At 26.1% G+C, this 22,486-nt stretch overlaps 1 long non-coding RNA gene across 1 annotated transcript; it reads right to left on the bottom strand.

Annotated features, from left to right (window-relative positions):
• Positions 1-4,324: 4,324 nt before the first annotated feature.
• LOC107995736 (uncharacterized) lies at positions 4,325-10,320 on the bottom strand. Its single transcript, XR_009829943.1, has 3 exons — positions 10,015-10,320; positions 8,851-8,947; positions 4,325-4,619 (listed from the first exon to the last, which is right to left on the bottom strand). It is a non-coding gene; the product is annotated as an uncharacterized LOC107995736 (long non-coding RNA).
• Between the last annotated feature and the right edge of the window lie 12,166 nt (positions 10,321-22,486).

Raw genomic sequence — 22,486 nt, 5'->3', positions numbered from 1 at the left:
AAAATATATAAAAGCAATTACCTCTTCGCGTGATGGATGACCGCCTTATTCCTCAGGAAACACTGACTCTACCCTGTACCGAAAACGAATATTCAAAAAAGTAAAAAAATAAAAATAAAGAACTATTAACGCGTCGATTTCGAATAGAAGCGGCGAACAAACACTGACTCTAGTTTCGCGAATAATTATAATAATTTAATTAGAGCTATTGTGCTCTAAATACTAGAAAACCATTACGAAGCAAACACTGAATTTACCGATCGCATTGCGCGCGACCACAAAAATTCTCTGGAAATAAAGACATATTATTAATGGGGGGAAGGGGGGATCTATGTAAAAAGAACCAAAATATTTTTTTCTTCTTTCTATCGAACATTTGTTTCAGAAAAAATTACCGCTTTTATTAAAAACCACGAATCGATTATTATTAATTTTGTATAAATTAAAGGATTTAGAATATATATCATTAATGCAAGATTATTAATAATTATGGTGAATCTTCATTACACATATAGGATAAAATATACTTTTAAGTAATGATAAAGTATATCGTGTAATAACGATCGAATAAAATACAGAATAAATACATACAATAGACGAGCGAAAAATCAAGCTTCCCTTTGAAAAAATATAATGACGTCCATGTTGGAATTTTTCCCGCCTTCTCGACCAATATACAGGTAATAATCTGTACAAAAGAAAACGAGAATTTTCAAATATACACATGAAATTTATAAAATTAATCGGTTACAAATAAAAATAAAACAATTATCAAGCACAATGTGAATTAATTAGCACTGTAATCGTCAAATAAACGAATAGACAAAAACGAATAATTTAATTTAATTTAATTTCAAAGGATTCCCAAGCATAATAATAATGGCGTATTTATTTAATAATAATGATAGGAATGATAGATTTAAGAAAAAAATATGTGCGTACTACGCAACAAACAAATCGCAAGAAAAAGTAAAGTTTCTAATACGAATATGGATACACCATAACGTAACACAATTTCGGTTAACGAATTTTCGCGGAGCGAAGGGAGAGGGGAGGAGAAGAGATGCGCGCGTCGCCTGTCGAAACTTGTCGAAACCTGTCGAAGCCTGTCGAAGCCTGTCGAAACATGTCGAGCGTGGGAAAAATACGAACACGTAATTTCTTAGAAAAGCTATGTTATGAAAACATCTAATTACCCTCGACCATAACAAAACAGAAAAAAGTACATAAACATTACAAAGAGACGCATTTAGAAACCGAAATATGATCACCGACCTAATATATAGTATATATAATATATAATAACCGAATATATAAATATGAAATAAAATTATCTTCGTTTCGTTTGTTTCAATGGATCAAAAAATTATAAAAATACATTCCAAATATAATCTAATTTATTCTAATAAATTTATTTCGAAACATATGAAACATCGAAATTAGTCATAAATCATCGTAATGTATGCATACTACAAGTCATTTTTCTTTCAAATTATCCGGAAAATCGATAATTTTTTCAAATGGCAATCAAAATCGTAAAACAAATGCGCAGGAAAACGATATCAAAATGAAGCAACAAATCTATTCGAATCTCGTCTCGATGAAGCACGAACTACCGGTATTCAATGATCGAAATTAGAAAAAACTCAATATATCAATTAATTTCGACACTTAAAATAATAAAACCATGATTAAATAAACGAAAATAATAATAATTTATATATTCGGTAGCAGAATTTGATCAAAATTACTTACTGCGCAGTAGAATTTTCCAAGCCGGCAGCGATCACACGTCCTCACTTGTTCACTTTCCACAGAAGACTGACATTGCGCGCCAAAACTCGCCAAGAAGCTCTCTCATTGGCTGGCGACGAAACTCGATATTTCGATTATTTCGATTATTTCGATAATCGAAATCGCATGAAAAATTAAAGTATTGCACGATATATATTTTTATTATTTTAATAAATAATATTAAAAATATATATTATTAATTTATTTTTATTATTAAATTTTAATTAATTAATTATTTATATTATATTTTTATTTGTACACTTTTTATTATTTATATAATTTATTTATTGATCGATTTATCGATTATTATCGATATATTTGTCCAATGATTTATTTGTATGTTTTTTTATGATCTATTTATATATTTATATATTATATATTATATATTTATACTTATATATATATATATTATATATTTATATATTTATTTATTCTTGTTTTTTCAATAACTTTCTTCTAAACTTTTCTGTTTTATTCATTTAAATATATTATATATTTCAATTTGTTTATTTAATTAATATTATTATATCCCTATCCTATATCTCTATTTATTTAATTACTTACATGTTTATTAATTCATTTATGTAGTGTCTTGTTTCTAAATTTTTGTTTTGTTCATTTATATTACATCTTAAATTATTTATTTATATAGTTACTTATAGATTTATACATTTATTTAGATAATGATTTATTTGCAAACTTTATTGCAGATTTTTCTTCATTTATATATTTTATGAATTTATTTATTTATTTACTTATTACTTTACTGATTTAATTATATAGAGTTATTATATATTTAGTTCTATATATATTTATTTATTCATTTGCTAATGATTAATTTATAGATTTCTTAGTTTTGTTAGCTTCATTTGTGTATGCATCAATTATTTGTTCTCTGTTTATATATATATATATATATATATATATGTGTATGTAAGTGAACAAAATAAAAAGCAAAGAACAATAGTTTTAGAAAAAAGTTTTTAGCCAATTAAATATAAATTATTAAATTAAAGTAAGAAACACATACATCATTTGATGCAGATATAAATGAACAATACAAATGGACAAATTTGTAAGTAAATCAATAAACAAATTAATTTTAATGAAAGAATGAAAAAATATATGTATAACTGAATAAATAAAAGATAAATAAATAAATAAATAAATAAATAATTCAATGCATGCATAAATGTCAAAAATATATAAATGAATAAAACAAAAAAGTCTATTAATAAGTTCCTAGACAAGTGTATAAATAATTGAATAAATGAAGCTATGACCAAATAAATAAATAAATTGGTGAAATACATAAGTGCACAAAATATAATATAAATATAATATAAAAATTAATCACTAGATGAATGAATTAATAAACATATAAGCAAAATAATTAAAAGAATGAATGAATGAGTTTATGTAATGTGTACATAAGTGATCAAAAAGTTTACAAATAAATCACTAAAAGAATGATTAAAAATATAAAATATAATTATATATAATTGAAGGAATATATAAATATATAAATATAAATATTATATAAATATATAATTAAATAATTAAATATAATATAATTAAATATATAAATATTATATAATATTATATAAATAATTTGATATGTAAATAAACAAAACAAAATGTACAGAAATAAGCTAATCAAATGGATGAATAAATATCTAAATAAATAAATAACTCAAGAAGTAAATATATATAAAACTAGATGCATACATAACTGAATAAAACTAAGAATCATATATACATTTATTATTTTAGTTATTTAATTATTTGTACGTTTTATTCTATTTTTATACTTTTGTTTATTAATTATTTATACATTTACTTCTATATATAATTTACTATAAAATTTATAGTTGTATAGAGGATACAAAAATAAATTATGTAGTAAATAATAATGATTTTTAAGTCTCACCAATTCTTGGAGATTATTGTGAATCTCAAGGAAAACTGAGAAGCTAAATCTGAAAGTAAAAATTGAATTAAGCCTTAATTCTATGCAACAAATCTACATGAAATTTGAAAAATGAAAAACAATACACTACTATATATATATATATATATATCAATATTTTATATTATTATGAGTATAAATATATAAAATATTAATATATATTACAAAGTTTGAAAACAAAAAAAAATGAAATGCATTTCACAGAGAATTTTACTTATTCTATTAACCATCATCATTTTTAATATCAATCACCATTACCAAGCATTACCAAGCATTATTAAGCATACAATTGCAAATATATTCTATTTTCTACAGCAATCTACTTCCTATTTTTTTTAAATTTTTCAATATAAAAATTTCAATACATCAACTTAGAAATATCCAAATCGTAAACGTGATTTAATACAATCCTTAAGGAAACTTAATCTATAATCTTCAAGATCAAATTTTATAATTTTATAAAATAAAGTTTGTTTCCAATTCATATCAGACTCACACCCTGTCACACCATCCCTACCTACATATAATTTAATATTACAAAATTCAATTATACCTTTCCAATTCATTATAGATTCACACCCTATCACACCATCCCTACCTATCCACAGAATTAATCCATAAAATATAATACTTATACCTTCCTAATTCATTACAGACTCACACCTTATCACATTATCAACACAGAATCTAAATGGATTTCTCTTTATTCTAAAGGAACTACCTAACAGTATAAAAATCTATCTAAAAGATTTGTTTAGGGGCCCCTTCTACTTAAAAATAAACATAACCGAAAAAATAGAAAGAAACATTATATAAAATATGATGAGTGATGATTGATTGATTTTATCAGTAGGTCCTGAAACAAATAAAATTCCAAATAATTAGTAACATATAAATATTTATTAATCGATGATACAAAATTTTCTTGAAATAGAATTGATATATCTGAAACAAAATCAAATAAAGAATTAGCATAAGTATAAAAAATATTTCAAAATATTGTAATTTCTTAAAAATTCGTAAAATAATGGTATGAAAAATGATAAATATAATGAACATTCACCATTATTCAAGAAATTTCATAAAAATAATTTTAATTCATATTTTAATGATTAAGTCTTCATCAAAGAGAAAACAAATATTGCAAATATTAGCAATATTTTCTGCAGCAAACGCAGAAAATATAATGTGATAAGGGATGCTGAAAAAGAAAAGAATGTAGTAGCCAGAAGGACTACTAAAATAAAATATCTTCCACTCGATATGAATCGAACAACAAACCGCGAGTGGAATATTCATTTTGTATCGCAACACTAAAACAATAAAATAATATATTTTTTTATAAAATAAGAAATTTTTTAAATCAACGCGATGAGTGCTTTCTTATACTTGCAATATTAAATAATTTATATTTATTAAAAAAATATATATAAAAAAGACATGGAAAATTCCCGAAAACAATCAATTATTTACGCAACGTTACTCTATGCACTCAAATTTAAACAACGCAACACTAATAAAGAATGATTCAAAAAAAATCCAATGATTTCCTTAATGACTGCCATTGTACAATCACCCTTGTAGCTTATTTAGCCACTTAAAGTGATTCAGGAACAGGAACGTTGAGTTCTTCCACAATTCCAGTGAAAGAAATTTGGGCATTCAATATTCGCAACACTACTTGAACAAACGCGATTATTTATCAACGCAACGCTATATTTTAAAACAAATTCAATCGAAATCAATCGAAATTAATTTTATTTATTAAAAAGCTATTACTGATTAGAAATGAAGGATCACAAAGATATAAATTATACTTTATACAATAAAAACAATTTATTATAATCATATAAAAACAATTTATAACAAAATCGCGATATCTTATAATTTACTAATGCAAACGCGATTCTCATTTTGACGCAACACTAATGCAAACGCGATTCTCATTTTGACGCAACACTAATGCAAACGCGATTCTCATCTTAACGCAACACTAATGCAAATGCGATTCTCATTTTAACGCAACATATGTAATAAAGGAGTCTAATTCAACCCGTTATTAATCAATCGCAACACTAATAAAAAACGCGATGCCCATGATGACTGGATCTTAATGATGGGCCGGCATGCAAACGGCCAGACGATACAACAACAATTACTACATATTACTAAAACGAGCACAGTGACAAAATAGTAACAATGACTTCCCATTCTTTGGACTCAGAAACAAGAACCAAAAATGAGAAGCCATTCGTTGCAGCCCTCTTCGTGACAGTTTGTCGGGCCTCTTCGGTCTTCCTCCTTCGGGCGCAATGCCCGCTGAAACTTAAATCTAGGCTCGAGATTCACTAATCGTAAGTCAAAGAAAAAAAAGAAAAAAGTCTAAATCGCGGAAACTAAGTGCACATGAACGATTAACGATCGTAATGATCGTCCATCGTACGCGTGCAGAATCTCGAGCTCAACGTTCGTTTCGAAATATTTCGCGACCACGACCGCGGAAATTCGAAAAATCGATGAGCAAAGCCAAAAACGAGTGGCATGCTCCACTCGTTTCAACCGGCTTCACTCTCGATTCTTCAAATTTTATTCCCTGAAACAGATTGTCACGCGAAAAGCGCGCCTACCCGATCAGAGAATGTGACAACCTGCCCGGCCCTACCTACTTACAATTAACATACACACCAGAAAGTATACTACCTATCCTACCTATCCCTATATTTAAAAAATAGCAAAACAGGCACACCAACACACTCATTCAACGATTCTCACACATAATACTCGGGCGCAAAATCCTACACTAGGGAAAACGTCCCGGGACGCCTCCGACACCCGAGCTTGGCATACAACTTGCACACTCTAACTTTACGTACCATTTTCCTGAAATCGATTGACGATGACTAGCGATCATTGCGTGAAATGTCATGAAAATATGCGTATATTTCAATTTTAATTATTAATATTTGTTAACAAAAGAATATGCCTTTTACGATCATCAAATTTGTTATATTTGAAAGTAAAGAAATCTAATATTGTTGATGACAAGTTATTGTAACGAGATTAATCATAAATATGTTAAATATTTCGAGTTATATAGAATAACATATTAAACGACGCAATTCCACAGCCTAACCACACACACAAAATGCGGAAAATACGTCGTGCACGATACACTAACGCATCGTCAATCGCTAAAAAATTTTTATTAGCTTATGAACTAAAATCATCATGCCCTTCGCCTCTCTCTCACCCAAGTAACACCTGGGCACGTGAGTGAGATCCTGGCAAAGAACACGGAAAGGGTTAAACCTGAAAATCCTGAGCTAAAAAAAATTATTAGTACATCTTCTAACGGACTAATGTTTTCTCATTTTAGATTCGCTCATTTTATTTCAAATTTTAATAAATTCTCTTTGTAAATTTTATGAATTCTTATTAATTTTATAAAGCAAAAATATTGAAATAATAAAGAAGAAATTTATTTTTGATATATTATTGAATTTATTATATTAAATTTACGTATGACAATTAAGAAATAATAGAAAATAATTGACTCTAAAAAGAATTTGAATGAAAATAACCTCAGGTGATCTCTTTATCAAAACATGGTTTCGAAAACATAAATCTAGTACAAAAATTCTTGTTTAGATTCAGAAATCTACCTGTCGCGAAGTATCTTCTTGCACATAATATTTCACATACATTCTTTTACGGAAAAATAAATATTTTTACATTTAGAATCATACTTAAATTTATAACAAAAATCATTATAATTAAATATTACGATGAAATCGAAAATAAAATCATAAATATAAATTGTTTATTATCATATCGATAACCATATCATAACGTTAATATGCACTATCAATTGTATTGTACAATAATTGATATTTTTATTGTAACGAAGTCGGAGGATATCCGTCTTCTTCACAATTTTGAATTCATTTCATTATTTCTCACTATTTGAATCTTAATTTTTATTCATAAATAATATTTGTAATAATATTCATAAATATATTCATTTATTTATCAAATAATCATAGAGAAAATATTTTCAATCATAGATCAATCAAACTAATTATTCATATCATTCTATATATCGATAATTACTCTGTTATTTAATATAAACTATTATATTAACTATCTTTTCAAAAACGCGATATGCAAGAAGATCTATCCTGATCTAATAAATAAAATACAAGAAAAATGTTACTATTCACGAGTATACAATATAATAAATACCCGTGGTCACTGTGCTCGTGCAAAATTCTACGTATACAACCAGTCATCCGTGTCGATACGGACCTTTCGTCCTACGACATGATTGAATGACCGGAGGAACATAAATGCATGCGACTCACCAATAGATGCGAAGAATCTGCATTGTCGTGGCCCAAGATGTCATCGCCAAACAGTCATCACGAGGAAGGGAAAACTGTAATAAAATATGAAACACATTCATTAAAATTCTGATTATTTGAAAAAGTTGAAGCGAATAGAAAATATATAAAAGCAATTACCTCTTCGCGTGATGGATGACCGCCTTATTCCTCAGGAAACACTGACTCTACCCTGTACCGAAAACGAATATTCAAAAAAGTAAAAATAAAAATAAAGAACTATTAACGCGTCGATTTCGAATAGAAGCGGCGAACAAACACTGACTCTAGTTTCGCGAATAATTATAATAATTTAATTAGAGCTATTGTGCTCTAAATACTAGAAAACCATTACGAAGCAAACACTGAATTTACCGATCGCATTGCGCGCGACCACAAAAATTCTCTGGAAATAAAGACATATTATTAATGGGGGGAAGGGGGGATCTATGTAAAAAGAACCAAAATATTTTTTCTTCTTTCTATCGAACATTTGTTTCAGAAAAAATTACCGCTTTTATTAAAAACCACGAATCGATTATTATTAATTTTGTATAAATTAAAGGATTTAGAATATATATCATTAATGCAAGATTATTAATAATTATGGTGAATCTTCATTACACATATAGGATAAAATATACTTTTAAGTAATGATAAAGTATATCGTGTAATAACGATCGAATAAAATACAGAATAAATACATACAATAGACGAGCGAAAAATCAAGCTTCCCTTTGAAAAAATATAATGACGTCCATGTTGGAATTTTTCCCGCCTTCTCGACCAATATACAGGTAATAATCTGTACAAAAGAAAACGAGAATTTTCAAATATACACATGAAATTTATAAAATTAATCGGTTACAAATAAAAATAAAACAATTATCAAGCACAATGTGAATTAATTAGCACTGTAATCGTCAAATAAACGAATAGACAAAAACGAATAATTTAATTTAATTTAATTTCAAAGGATTCCCAAGCATAATAATAATGGCGTATTTATTTAATAATAATGATAGGAATGATAGATTTAAGAAAAAAATATGTGCGTACTACGCAACAAACAAATCGCAAGAAAAAGTAAAGTTTCTAATACGAATATGGATACACCATAACGTAACACAATTTCGGTTAACGAATTTTCGCGGAGCGAAGGGAGAGGAGGAGAAGAGATGCGCGCGTCGCCTGTCGAAACTTGTCGAAACCTGTCGAAGCCTGTCGAAGCCTGTCGAAACATGTCGAGCGTGGGAAAAATACGAACACGTAATTTCTTAGAAAAGCTATGTTATGAAAACATCTAATTACCCTCGACCATAACAAAACAGAAAAAAGTACATAAACATTACAAAGAGACGCATTTAGAAACCGAAATATGATCACCGACCTAATATATAGTATATATAATATATAATAACCGAATATATAAATATGAAATAAAATTATCTTCGTTTCGTTTGTTTCAATGGATCAAAAAATTATAAAAATACATTCCAAATATAATCTAATTTATTCTAATAAATTTATTTCGAAACATATGAAACATCGAAATTAGTCATAAATCATCGTAATGTATGCATACTACAAGTCATTTTTCTTTCAAATTATCCGGAAAATCGATAATTTTTTCAAATGGCAATCAAAATCGTAAAACAAATGCGCAGGAAAACGATATCAAAATGAAGCAACAAATCTATTCGAATCTCGTCTCGATGAAGCACGAACTACCGGTATTCAATGATCGAAATTAGAAAAAAAACTCAATATATCAATTAATTTCGACACTTAAAATAATAAAACCATGATTAAATAAACGAAAATAATAATAATTTATATATTCGGTAGCAGAATTTGATCAAAATTACTTACTGCGCAGTAGAATTTTCCAAGCCGGCAGCGATCACACGTCCTCACTTGTTCACTTTCCACAGAAGACTGACATTGCGCGCCAAAACTCGCCAAGAAGCTCTCTCATTGGCTGGCGACGAAACTCGATATTTCGATTATTTCGATTATTTCGATAATCGAAATCGCATGAAAAATTAAAGTATTGCACGATATATATTTTTATTATTTTAATAAATAATATTAAAAATATATATTATTAATTTATTTTTATTATTAAATTTTAATTAATTAATTATTTATATTATATTTTTATTTGTACACTTTTTATTATTTATATAATTTATTTATTGATCGATTTATCGATTATTATCGATATATTTGTCCAATGATTTATTTGTATGTTTTTATGATCTATTTATATATTTATATATTATATATTATATATTTATACTTATATATATATATATATATATATATATATATATATATATATATATATATATTATATATTTATATATTTATTTATTCTTGTTTTTTTCAATAACTTTCTTCTAAACTTTTCTGTTTTATTCATTTAAATATATTATATATTTCAATTTGTTTATTTAATTAATATTATTATATCCCTATCCTATATCTCTATTTATTTAATTACTTACATGTTTATTAATTCATTTATGTAGTGTCTTGTTTCTAAATTTTTGTTTTGTTCATTTATATTACATCTTAAATTATTTATTTATATAGTTACTTATAGATTTATACATTTATTTAGATAATGATTTATTTGCAAACTTTATTGCAGATTTTTCTTCATTTATATATTTTATGAATTTATTTATTTATTTACTTATTACTTTACTGATTTAATTATATAGAGTTATTATATATTTAGTTCTATATATATTTATTTATTCATTTGCTAATGATTAATTTATAGATTTCTTAGTTTTGTTAGCTTCATTTGTGTATGCATCAATTATTTGTTCTCTGTTTATATATATATATATATATATATATATATATATATGTGTATGTAAGTGAACAAAATAAAAAGCAAAGAACAATAGTTTTAGAAAAAAGTTTTTAGCCAATTAAATATAAATTATTAAATTAAAGTAAGAAACACATACATCATTTGATGCAGATATAAATGAACAATACAAATGGACAAATTTGTAAGTAAATCAATAAACAAATTAATTTTAATGAAAGAATGAAAAAATATATGTATAACTGAATAAATAAAAGATAAATAAATAAATAAATAAATAAATAATTCAATGCATGCATAAATGTCAAAAATATATAAATGAATAAAACAAAAAAGTCTATTAATAAGTTCCTAAACAAGTGTATAAATAATTGAATAAATGAAGCTATGACCAAATAAATAAATAAATTGGTGAAATACATAAGTGCACAAAATATAATATAAATATAATATAAAAATTAATCACTAGATGAATGAATTAATAAACATATAAGCAAAATAATTAAAAGAATGAATGAATGAGTTTATGTAATGTGTACATAAGTGATCAAAAAGTTTACAAATAAATCACTAAAAGAATGATTAAAAATATAAAATATAATTATATATAATTGAAGGAATATATAAATATATAAATATAAATATTATATAAATATATAATTAAATAATTAAATATAATATAATTAAATATATAAATATTATATAATATTATATAAATAATTTGATATGTAAATAAACAAAACAAAATGTACAGAAATAAGCTAATCAAATGGATGAATAAATATCTAAATAAATAAATAACTCAAGAAGTAAATATATATAAAACTAGATGCATACATAACTGAATAAAACTAAGAATCATATATACATTTATTATTTTAGTTATTTAATTATTTGTACGTTTTATACTATTTTTATACTTTTGTTTATTAATTATTTATACATTTACTTCTATATATAATTTACTATAAAATTTATAGTTGTATAGAGGATACAAAAATAAATTATGTAGTAAATAATAATGATTTTTAAGTCTCACCAATTCTTGGAGATTATTGTGAATCTCAAGGAAAACTGAGAAGCTAAATCTGAAAGTAAAAATTGAATTAAGCCTTAATTCTATGCAACAAATCTACATGAAATTTGAAAAATGAAAAACAATACACTACTTCATATATATATATATATCAATATTTTATATTATTATGAGTATAAATATATAAAATATTAATATATATTACAAAGTTTGAAAACAAAAAAAAAATGAAATGCATTTCACAGAGAATTTTACTTATTCTATTAACCATCATCATTTTTAATATCAATCACCATTACCAAGCATTACCAAGCATTATTAAGCATACAATTGCAAATATATTCTATTTTCTACAGCAACAATTCTACAGCAATCTACTTCCTATTTTTTTTAAATTTTTCAATATAAAAATTTCAATACATCAACTTAGAAATATCCAAATCGTAAACGTGATTTAATACAATCCTTAAGGAAACTTAATCTATAATCTTCAAGATCAAATTTTATAATTTTATAAAATAAAGTTTGTTTCCAATTCATATCAGACTCACACCCTGTCACACCATCCCTACCTACATAGAATTTAATATTACAAAATTCAATTATACCTTTCCAATTCATTATAGATTCACACCCTATCACACCATCCCTACCTATCCACAGAATTTAATAAAATATAATACTTATACCTTCCTAATTCATTACAGACTCACACCTTATCACATTATCAACACAGAATCTAAATGGATTTCTCTTTATTCTAAAGGAACTACCTAACAGTATAAAAATCTATCTAAAAGATTTGTTTAGGGGCCCCTTCTACTTAAAAATAAACATAACCGAAAAATAGAAAGAAACATTATATAAAATATGATGAGTGATGATTGATTGATTTTATCAGTAGGTCCTGAAACAAATAAAATTCCAAATAATTAGTAACATATAAATATTTATTAATCGATGATACAAAATTTTCTTGAAATAGAATTGATATATCTGAAACAAAATCAAATAAAGAATTAGCATAAGTATAAAAAATATTTCAAAATATTGTAATTTCTTAAAAATTCGTAAAATAATGGTATGAAAAATGATAAATATAATGAACATTCACCATTATTCAAGAAATTTCATAAAAATAATTTTAATTCATATTTTAATGATTAAGTCTTCATCAAAGAGAAAAACAAATATTGCAAATATTAGCAATATTTTCTGCAGCAAACGCAGAAAATATAATGTGATAAGGGATGCTGAAAAAGAAAAGAATGTAGTAGCCAGAAGGACTACTAAAATAAAAATATCTTCCACTCGATATGAATCGAACAACAAACCGCGAGTGGAATATTCATTTTGTATCGCAACACTAAAACAATAAAATAATATATTTTTTTATAAAATAAGAAATTTTTTAAATCAACGCGATGAGTGCTTTCTTATACTTGCAATATTAAATAATTTATATTTATTAAAAAAAAATATATAAAAAAGACATGGAAAATTCCCGAAAACAATCAATTATTTACGCAACGTTACTCTATGCACTCAAATTTAAACAACGCAACACTAATAAAGAATGATTCAAAAAATCCAATGATTTCCTTAATGACTGCCATTGTACAATCACCCTTGTAGCTTATTTAGCCACTTAAAGTGATTCAGGAACAGGAACGTTGAGTTCTTCCACAATTCCAGTGAAAGAAATTTGGGCATTCAATATTCGCAACACTACTTGAACAAACGCGATTATTTATCAACGCAACGCTATATTTTAAAACAAATTCAATCGAAATCAATCGAAATTAATTTTATTTATTAAAAGCTATTACTGATTAGAAATGAAGGATCACAAAGATATAAATTATACTTTATACAATAAAAACAATTTATTATAATCATATAAAAACAATTTATAACAAAATCGCGATATCTTATAATTTACTAATGCAAACGCGATTCTCATTTTGACGCAACACTAATGCAAACGCGATTCTCATTTTGACGCAACACTAATGCAAACGCGATTCTCATCTTAACGCAACACTAATGCAAATGCGATTCTCATTTTAACGCAACATATGTAATAAAGGAGTCTAATTCAACCCGTTATTAATCAATCGCAACACTAATAAAAACGCGATGCCCATGATGACTGGATCTTAATGATGGGCCGGCATGCAAACGGCCAGACGATACAACAACAATTACTACATATTACTAAAACGAGCACAGTGACAAAATAGTAACAATGACTTCCCATTCTTTGGACTCAGAAACAAGAACCAAAAATGAGAAGCCATTCGTTGCAGCCCTCTTCGTGACAGTTTGTCGGGCCTCTTCGGTCTTCCTCCTTCGGGCGCAATGCCCGCTGAAACTTAAATCTAGGCTCGAGATTCACTAATCGTAAGTCAAAGAAAAAAAAGAAAAAAAAGTCTAAATCGCGGAAACTAAGTGCACATGAACGATTAACGATCGTAATGATCGTCCATCGTACGCGTGCAGAATCTCGAGCTCAACGTTCGTTTCGAAATATTTCGCGACCACGACCGCGGAAATTCGAAAATCGATGAGCAAAGCCAAAACGAGTGGCATGCTCCACTCGTTTCAACCGGCTTCACTCTCGATTCTTCAAATTTTATTCCCTGAAACAGATTGTCACGCGAAAAGCGCGCCTACCCGATCAGAGACTGTGACAACCTGCCCGGCCCTACCTACTTACAATTAACATACACACCAGAAAGTATACTACCTATCCTACCTATCCCTATATTTAAAAAATAGCAAAACAGGCACACCAACACACTCATTCAACGATTCTCACACATAATACTCGGGCGCAAAATCCTACACTAGGGAAAACGTCCCGGGACGCCTCCGACACCCGAGCTTGGCATACAACTTGCACACTCTAACTTTACGTACCATTTTCCTGAAATCGATTGACGATGACTAGCGATCATTGCGTGAAATGTCATGAAAATATGCGTATATTTCAATTTTAATTATTAATATTTGTTAACAAAAGAATATGCCTTTTACGATCATCAAATTTGTTATATTTGAAAGTAAAGAAATCTAATATTGTTGATGACAAGTTATTGTAACGAGATTAATCATAAATATGTTAAATATTTCGAGTTATATAGAATAACATATTAAACGACGCAATTCCACAGCCTAACCACACACACAAAATGCGGAAAATACGTCGTGCACGATACACTAACGCATCGTCAATCGCTAAAAAATTTTTATTAGCTTATGAACTAAAATCATCATGCCCTTCGCCTCTCTCTCACCCAAGTAACACCTGGGCACGTGAGTGAGATCCTGGCAAAGAACACGGAAAGGGTTAAACCTGAAAATCCTGAGCTAAAAAAAATTATTAGTACATCTTCTAACGGACTAATGTTTTCTCATTTTAGATTCGCTCATTTTATTTCAAATTTTAATAAATTCTCTTTGTAAATTTTATGAATTCTTATTAATTTTATAAAGCAAAAATATTGAAATAATAAAGAAGAAATTTATTTTTGATATATTATTGAATTTATTATATTAAATTTACGTATGACAATTAAGAAATAATAGAAAATAATTGACTCTAAAAAGAATTTGAATGAAAATAACCTCAGGTGATCTCTTTATCAAAACATGGTTTCGAAAACATAAATCTAGTACAAAAAAATTCTTGTTTAGATTCAGAAATCTACCTGTCGCGAAGTATCTTCTTGCACATAATATTTCACATACATTCTTTTACGGAAAAATAAATATTTTTACATTTAGAATCATACTTAAATTTATAACAAAATCATTATAATTAAATATTACGATGAAATCGAAAATAAAATCATAAATATAAATTGTTTATTATCATATCGATAACCATATCATAACGTTAATATGCACTATCAATTGTATTGTACAATAATTGATATTTTTATTGTAACGAAGTCGGAGGATATCCGTCTTCTTCACAATTTTGAATTCATTTCATTATTTCTCACTATTTGAATCTTAATTTTTATTCATAAATAATATTTGTAATAATATTCATAAATATATTCATTTATTTATCAAATAATCATAGAGAAAATATTTTCAATCATAGATCAATCAAACTAATTATTCATATCATTCTATATATCGATAATTACTCTGTTATTTAATATAAACTATTATATTAACTATCTTTTCAAAAACGCGATATGCAAGAAGATCTATCCTGATCTAATAAATAAAATACAAGAAAAATGTTACTATTCACGAGTATACAATATAATAAATACCCGTGGTCACTGTGCTCGTGCAAAATTCTACGTATACAACCAGTCATCCGTGTCGATACGGACCTTTCGTCCTACGACATGATTGAATGACCGGAGGAACATAAATGCATGCGACTCACCAATAGATGCGAAGAATCTGCATTGTCGTGGCCCAAGATGTCATCGCCAAACAGTCATCACGAGGAAGGGAAAACTGTAATAAAATATGAAACACATTCATTAAAATTCTGATTATTTGAAAAAGTTGAAGCGAATAGAAAATATATAAAAGCAATTACCTCTTCGCGTGATGGATGACCGCCTTATTCCTCAGGAAACACTGACTCTACCCTGTACCGAAAACGAATATTCAAAAAAGTAAAAAATAAAAATAAAGAACTATTAACGCGTCGATTTCGAATAGAAGCGGCGAACAAACACTGACTCTAGTTTCGCGAATAATTATAATAATTTAATTAGAGCTATTGTGCTCTAAATACTAGAAAACCATTACGAAGCAAACACTGAATTTACCGATCGCATTGCGCGCGACCACAAAAATTCTCTGGAAATAAAGACATATTATTAATGGGGGGAAGGGGGGATCTATGTAAAAAGAACCAAAATATTTTTTTCTTCTTTCTATCGAACATTTGTTTCAGAAAAAATTACCGCTTTTATTAAAAACCACGAATCGATTATTATTAATTTTGTATAAATTAAAGGATTTAGAATATATATCATTAATGCAAGATTATTAATAATTATGGTGAATCTTCATTACACATATAGGATAAAATATACTTTTAAGTAATGATAAAGTATATCGTGTAATAACGATCGAATAAAATACAGAATAAATACATACAATAGACGAGCGAAAAATCAAGCTTCCCTTTGAAAAATATAATGACGTCCATGTTGGAATTTTTCCCGCCTTCTCGACCAATATACAGGTAATAATCTGTACAAAAGAAAACGAGAATTTTCAAATATACACATGAAATTTATAAAATTAATCGGTTACAAATAAAAATAAAACAATTATCAAGCACAATGTGAATTAATTAGCACTGTAATCGTCAAATAAACGAATAGACAAAAACGAATAATTTAATTTAATTTAATTTCAAAGGATTCCCAAGCATAATAATAATGGCGTATTTATTTAATAATAATGATAGGAATGATAGATTTAAGAAAAATATGTGCGTACTACGCAACAAACAAATCGCAAGAAAAGTAAAGTTTCTAATACGAATATGGATACACCATAACGTAACACAATTTCGGTTAACGAATTTTCGCGGAGCGAAGGGAGAGGGAGGAGAAGAGATGCGCGCGTCGCCTGTCGAAACTTGTCGAAACCTGTCGAAGCCTGTCGAAGCCTGTCGAAACATGTCGAGCGTGGGAAAATACGAACACGTAATTTCTTAGAAAAGCTATGTTATGAAAACATCTAATTACCCTCGACCATAACAAAACAGAAAAAAGTACATAAACATTACAAAGAGACGCATTTAGAAACCGAAATATGATCACCGACCTAATATATAGTATATATAATATATAATAACCGAATATATAAATATGAAATAAAATTATCTTCGTTTCGTTTGTTTCAATGGATCAAAAAATTATAAAAATACATTCCAAATATAATCTAATTTATTCTAATAAATTTATTTCGAAACATATGAAACATCGAAATTAGTCATAAATCATCGTAATGTATGCATACTACAAGTCATTTTTTCTTTCAAATTATCCGGAAAATCGATAATTTTTTCAAATGGCAATCAAAATCGTAAAACAAATGCGCAGGAAAACGATATCAAAATGAAGCAACAAATCTATTCGAATCTCGTCTCGATGAAGCACGAACTACCGGTATTCAATGATCGAAATTAGAAAAAACTCAATATATCAATTAATTTCGACACTTAAAATAATAAAACCATGATTAAATAAACGAAAATAATAATAATTTATATATTCGGTAGCAGAATTTGATCAAAATTACTTACTGCGCAGTAGAATTTTCCAAGCCGGCAGCGATCACACGTCCTCACTTGTTCACTTTCCACAGAAGACTGACATTGCGCGCCAAAACTCGCCAAGAAGCTCTCATTGGCTGGCGACGAAACTCGATATTTCGATTATTTCGATTATTTCGATAATCGAAATCGCATGAAAAATTAAAGTATTGCACGATATATATTTTTATTATTTTAATAAATAATATTAAAAATATATATTATTAATTTATTTTTATTATTAAATTTTAATTAATTAATTATTTATATTATATTTTTATTTGTACACTTTTTATTATTTATATAATTTATTTATTGATCGATTTATCGATTATTATCGATATATTTGTCCAATGATTTATTTGTATGTTTTTTATGATCTATTTATATATTTATATATTATATATTATATATTTATACTTATATATATATATATATATATATATATATATATATATATATATATATATATATTATATATTTATATATTTATTTATTCTTGTTTTTTTCAATAACTTTCTTCTAAACTTTTCTGTTTTATTCATTTAAATATATTATATATTTCAATTTGTTTATTTAATTAATATTATTATATCCCTATCCTATATCTCTATTTATTTAATTACTTACATGTTTATTAATTCATTTATGTAGTGTCTTGTTTCTAAATTTTTTGTTTTGTTCATTTATATTACATCTTAAATTATTTATTTATATAGTTACTTATAGATTTATACATTTATTTAGATAATGATTTATTTGCAAACTTTATTGCAGATTTTTCTTCATTTATATATTTTATGAATTTATTTATTTATTTACTTATTACTTTACTGATTTAATTATATAGAGTTATTATATATTTAGTTCTATATATATTTATTTATTCATTTGCTAATGATTAATTTATAGATTTCTTAGTTTTGTTAGCTTCATTTGTGTATGCATCAATTATTTGTTCTCTGTTTATATATATATATATATATATATATATATATATGTATGTAAGTGAACAAAATAAAAGCAAAGAACAATAGTTTTAGAAAAAAGTTTTTAGCCAATTAAATATAAATTATTAAATTAAAGTAAGAAACACATACATCATTTGATGCAGATATAAATGAACAATACAAATGGACAAATTTGTAAGTAAATCAATAAACAAATTAATTTTAATGAAAGAATGAAAAAAATATATGTATAACTGAATAAATAAAAGATAAATAAATAAATAAATAAATAAATAATTCAATGCATGCATAAATGTCAAAAATATATAAATGAATAAAACAAAAAAGTCTATTAATAAGTTCCTAAACAAGTGTATAAATAATTGAATAAATGAAGCTATGACCAAATAAATAAATAAATTGGTGAAATACATAAGTGCACAAAATATAATATAAATATAATATAAAAATTAATCACTAGATGAATGAATTAATAAACATATAAGCAAAATAATTAAAAGAATGAATGAATGAGTTTATGTAATGTGTACATAAGTGATCAAAAAGTTTACAAATAAATCACTAAAAGAATGATTAAAAATATAAAATATAATTATATATAATTGAAGGAATATATAAATATATAAATATAAATATTATATAAATATATAATTAAATAATTAAATATAATATAATTAAATATATAAATATTATATAATATTATATAAATAATTTGATATGTAAATAAACAAAACAAAATGTACAGAAATAAGCTAATCAAATGGATGAATAAATATCTAAATAAATAAATAACTCAAGAAGTAAATATATATAAAACTAGATGCATACATAACTGAATAAAACTAAGAATCATATATACATTTATTATTTTAGTTATTTAATTATTTGTACGTTTTATTCTATTTTTATACTTTTGTTTATTAATTATTTATACATTTATTTATATATAATTTACTATAAAATTTATAGTTGTATAGAGGATACAAAAATAAATTATGTAGTAAATAATAATGATTTTTAAGTCTCAACCAATTTTGGAGATTAATATGAACTTCAAGGAAAACTGAGAAGCTAAATCTGGAAAGTAAAATTGAATTAAGCCTTAATTTAAGTGCAAATAAATCTTACATGAAATTTGGTGGAAAATGAAACACGCTTCATATATATATATATATCAATATTTTATATTATTATGAGTATAAATATATTAAGAAATAATAGAAAATAATTGACTCTAAAAGAATTTGAATGAAAATAACCTCAGGTGATCTCTTTATCAAAACATGGTTTCAAAATATAAATCTAAGTACAAAGAAATTCTTAGTTTAGATTCAGAAATCTACCTGTCATGCGAAGTATCTTCTTGCACATAATATTTTCATGCATACATTCTTTTACGGAGAAAATAAATATTTTTACATTTAGAATCATACTTAAATTTATATAACAAAAAATCATTATAATTAAATATTGATGAAATCGAAAATAAAATCATAAATATAAATTGTTTATTATCATATCGATAACCATATCATAACGTTAATATACTATCAATTGTATTGCAATAGAGTATTTTTATTGTAACGAAGTCGGGGGATATCCGTCTTCTTCACAATTTTAAATTCATTTCATTATTTCTCACGTATTTGAATTTTAATTTTTATTCATTAAAATAATATTTGTAATATATTCATTTATTTTACAAATAATCATAGAGAAAATATTTTCAATCATAGATCAATCAACATAATTATTTATATCATTCTATATATCGATAATTACTCTGTTATTTAATATAAAATTAACTATCTTTTCAAAAACGCGATATGCAAGAAGATCTATCCTGATCTAATAAATAAAATACAAGAAAAAATGTTACTATTCACGAGTATATAATATGACAAATACCCGGTGGTCACTGTGCTCGTGCAAAATTCTACGTATACAACCAGTCATCCGTGTCGATACGGACCTTTCGTCCTACGACATGATTGAATGACCGGAGGAACATAAATGCATGCGACTCACCAATAGATGCAGAAGAATCTGCATTGTCGTGGTCCACGATGTCATCCCCAAACAGTCATTACGAGGAAGGGAAAACTGTAACCAAACATGAAACACTACCATTAAAATTCTGTGATTATTTGAAAAAGTTGAAGCGAATAGAAAATATATAAAAACAATTACCTCTTCGCGTGATGGATGATCGCCCTATTCCTCAAGGAACACTGACTCTACCCTGTACCGAAAACGAATATTCAAAAAATAAAAATAAAAATAAAAACTACTAACGCGTCGATTTCTGAATAGAAGCGGAAATGGCGAACAAACACTGACTCTAGTTTCGCGAATAATTATAGTTAATTTAATTAGAGCTATTGTGCTCTAAATACTAAAAAACTATTACGAAGCAAACACTGAATCACCGATCGCATTGCGCGCGATCACAAATATTGTTTAAAACTGAAGTCCATGAGAAATGAAGACGCTTTGGCATCTTTAACAAAATATAAAATATTACATGTTATTACGAGTGTTTACGAATACAACATTGATGATACAAAATATTGAACAAGATAAAAAAATATCTACTAAATTTCAAATTTTAATATAAATAAATAATTACCCCCCCTCTTCGCGTGATGGATGATCGCCCTATTCCTCAAGGAACACTGACTCTACCCTGTACCGAAAACGAATATTCAAAAAAATAAAAAAATAAAAATAAAAACTATTAACGCGTCGATTTCGAATAGAAGCGGCGAACAAACACTGGGACTCTAGTTTCGCGAATAATTGTAGTAAATTAATTAGAGCATAGCTGTGCTCTAAATACTAAAAAAACTATTACGAAGCAAACACTGGAATTTACTGATCGCATTGCGCGCGATCACAAAAATTCTCTGGAAATAAAGATATATTATTAATGGGGGAGGGGAGAGGGGATCTATGTAAAATTTTTTTTTCTATCAAATTGTTTCAAAAAAATTACCGCTTTTATTAAAACTACAAATCGATTATTATCAATTTTTGCTAGAATAAAAGGATTTAAAATGATATATCATTAATGCAAGATGTATTTAATAATTATGGTGAATGTTCATTACATATATAGGATCAAAAATATACTTTTACCTAAATGATATTATATATATCATACATAACGATCGAATAAATACATA

Source organism: Apis cerana, linkage group LG6 (genome assembly GCF_029169275.1).
Source record: "Apis cerana isolate GH-2021 linkage group LG6, AcerK_1.0, whole genome shotgun sequence".
NCBI lineage: Eukaryota > Metazoa > Arthropoda > Insecta > Hymenoptera > Apidae > Apis > Apis cerana.
The sequence above is the reverse complement of the archived record's forward strand: the minus strand, read 5'-3'. Positions and strand labels throughout refer to the sequence as shown.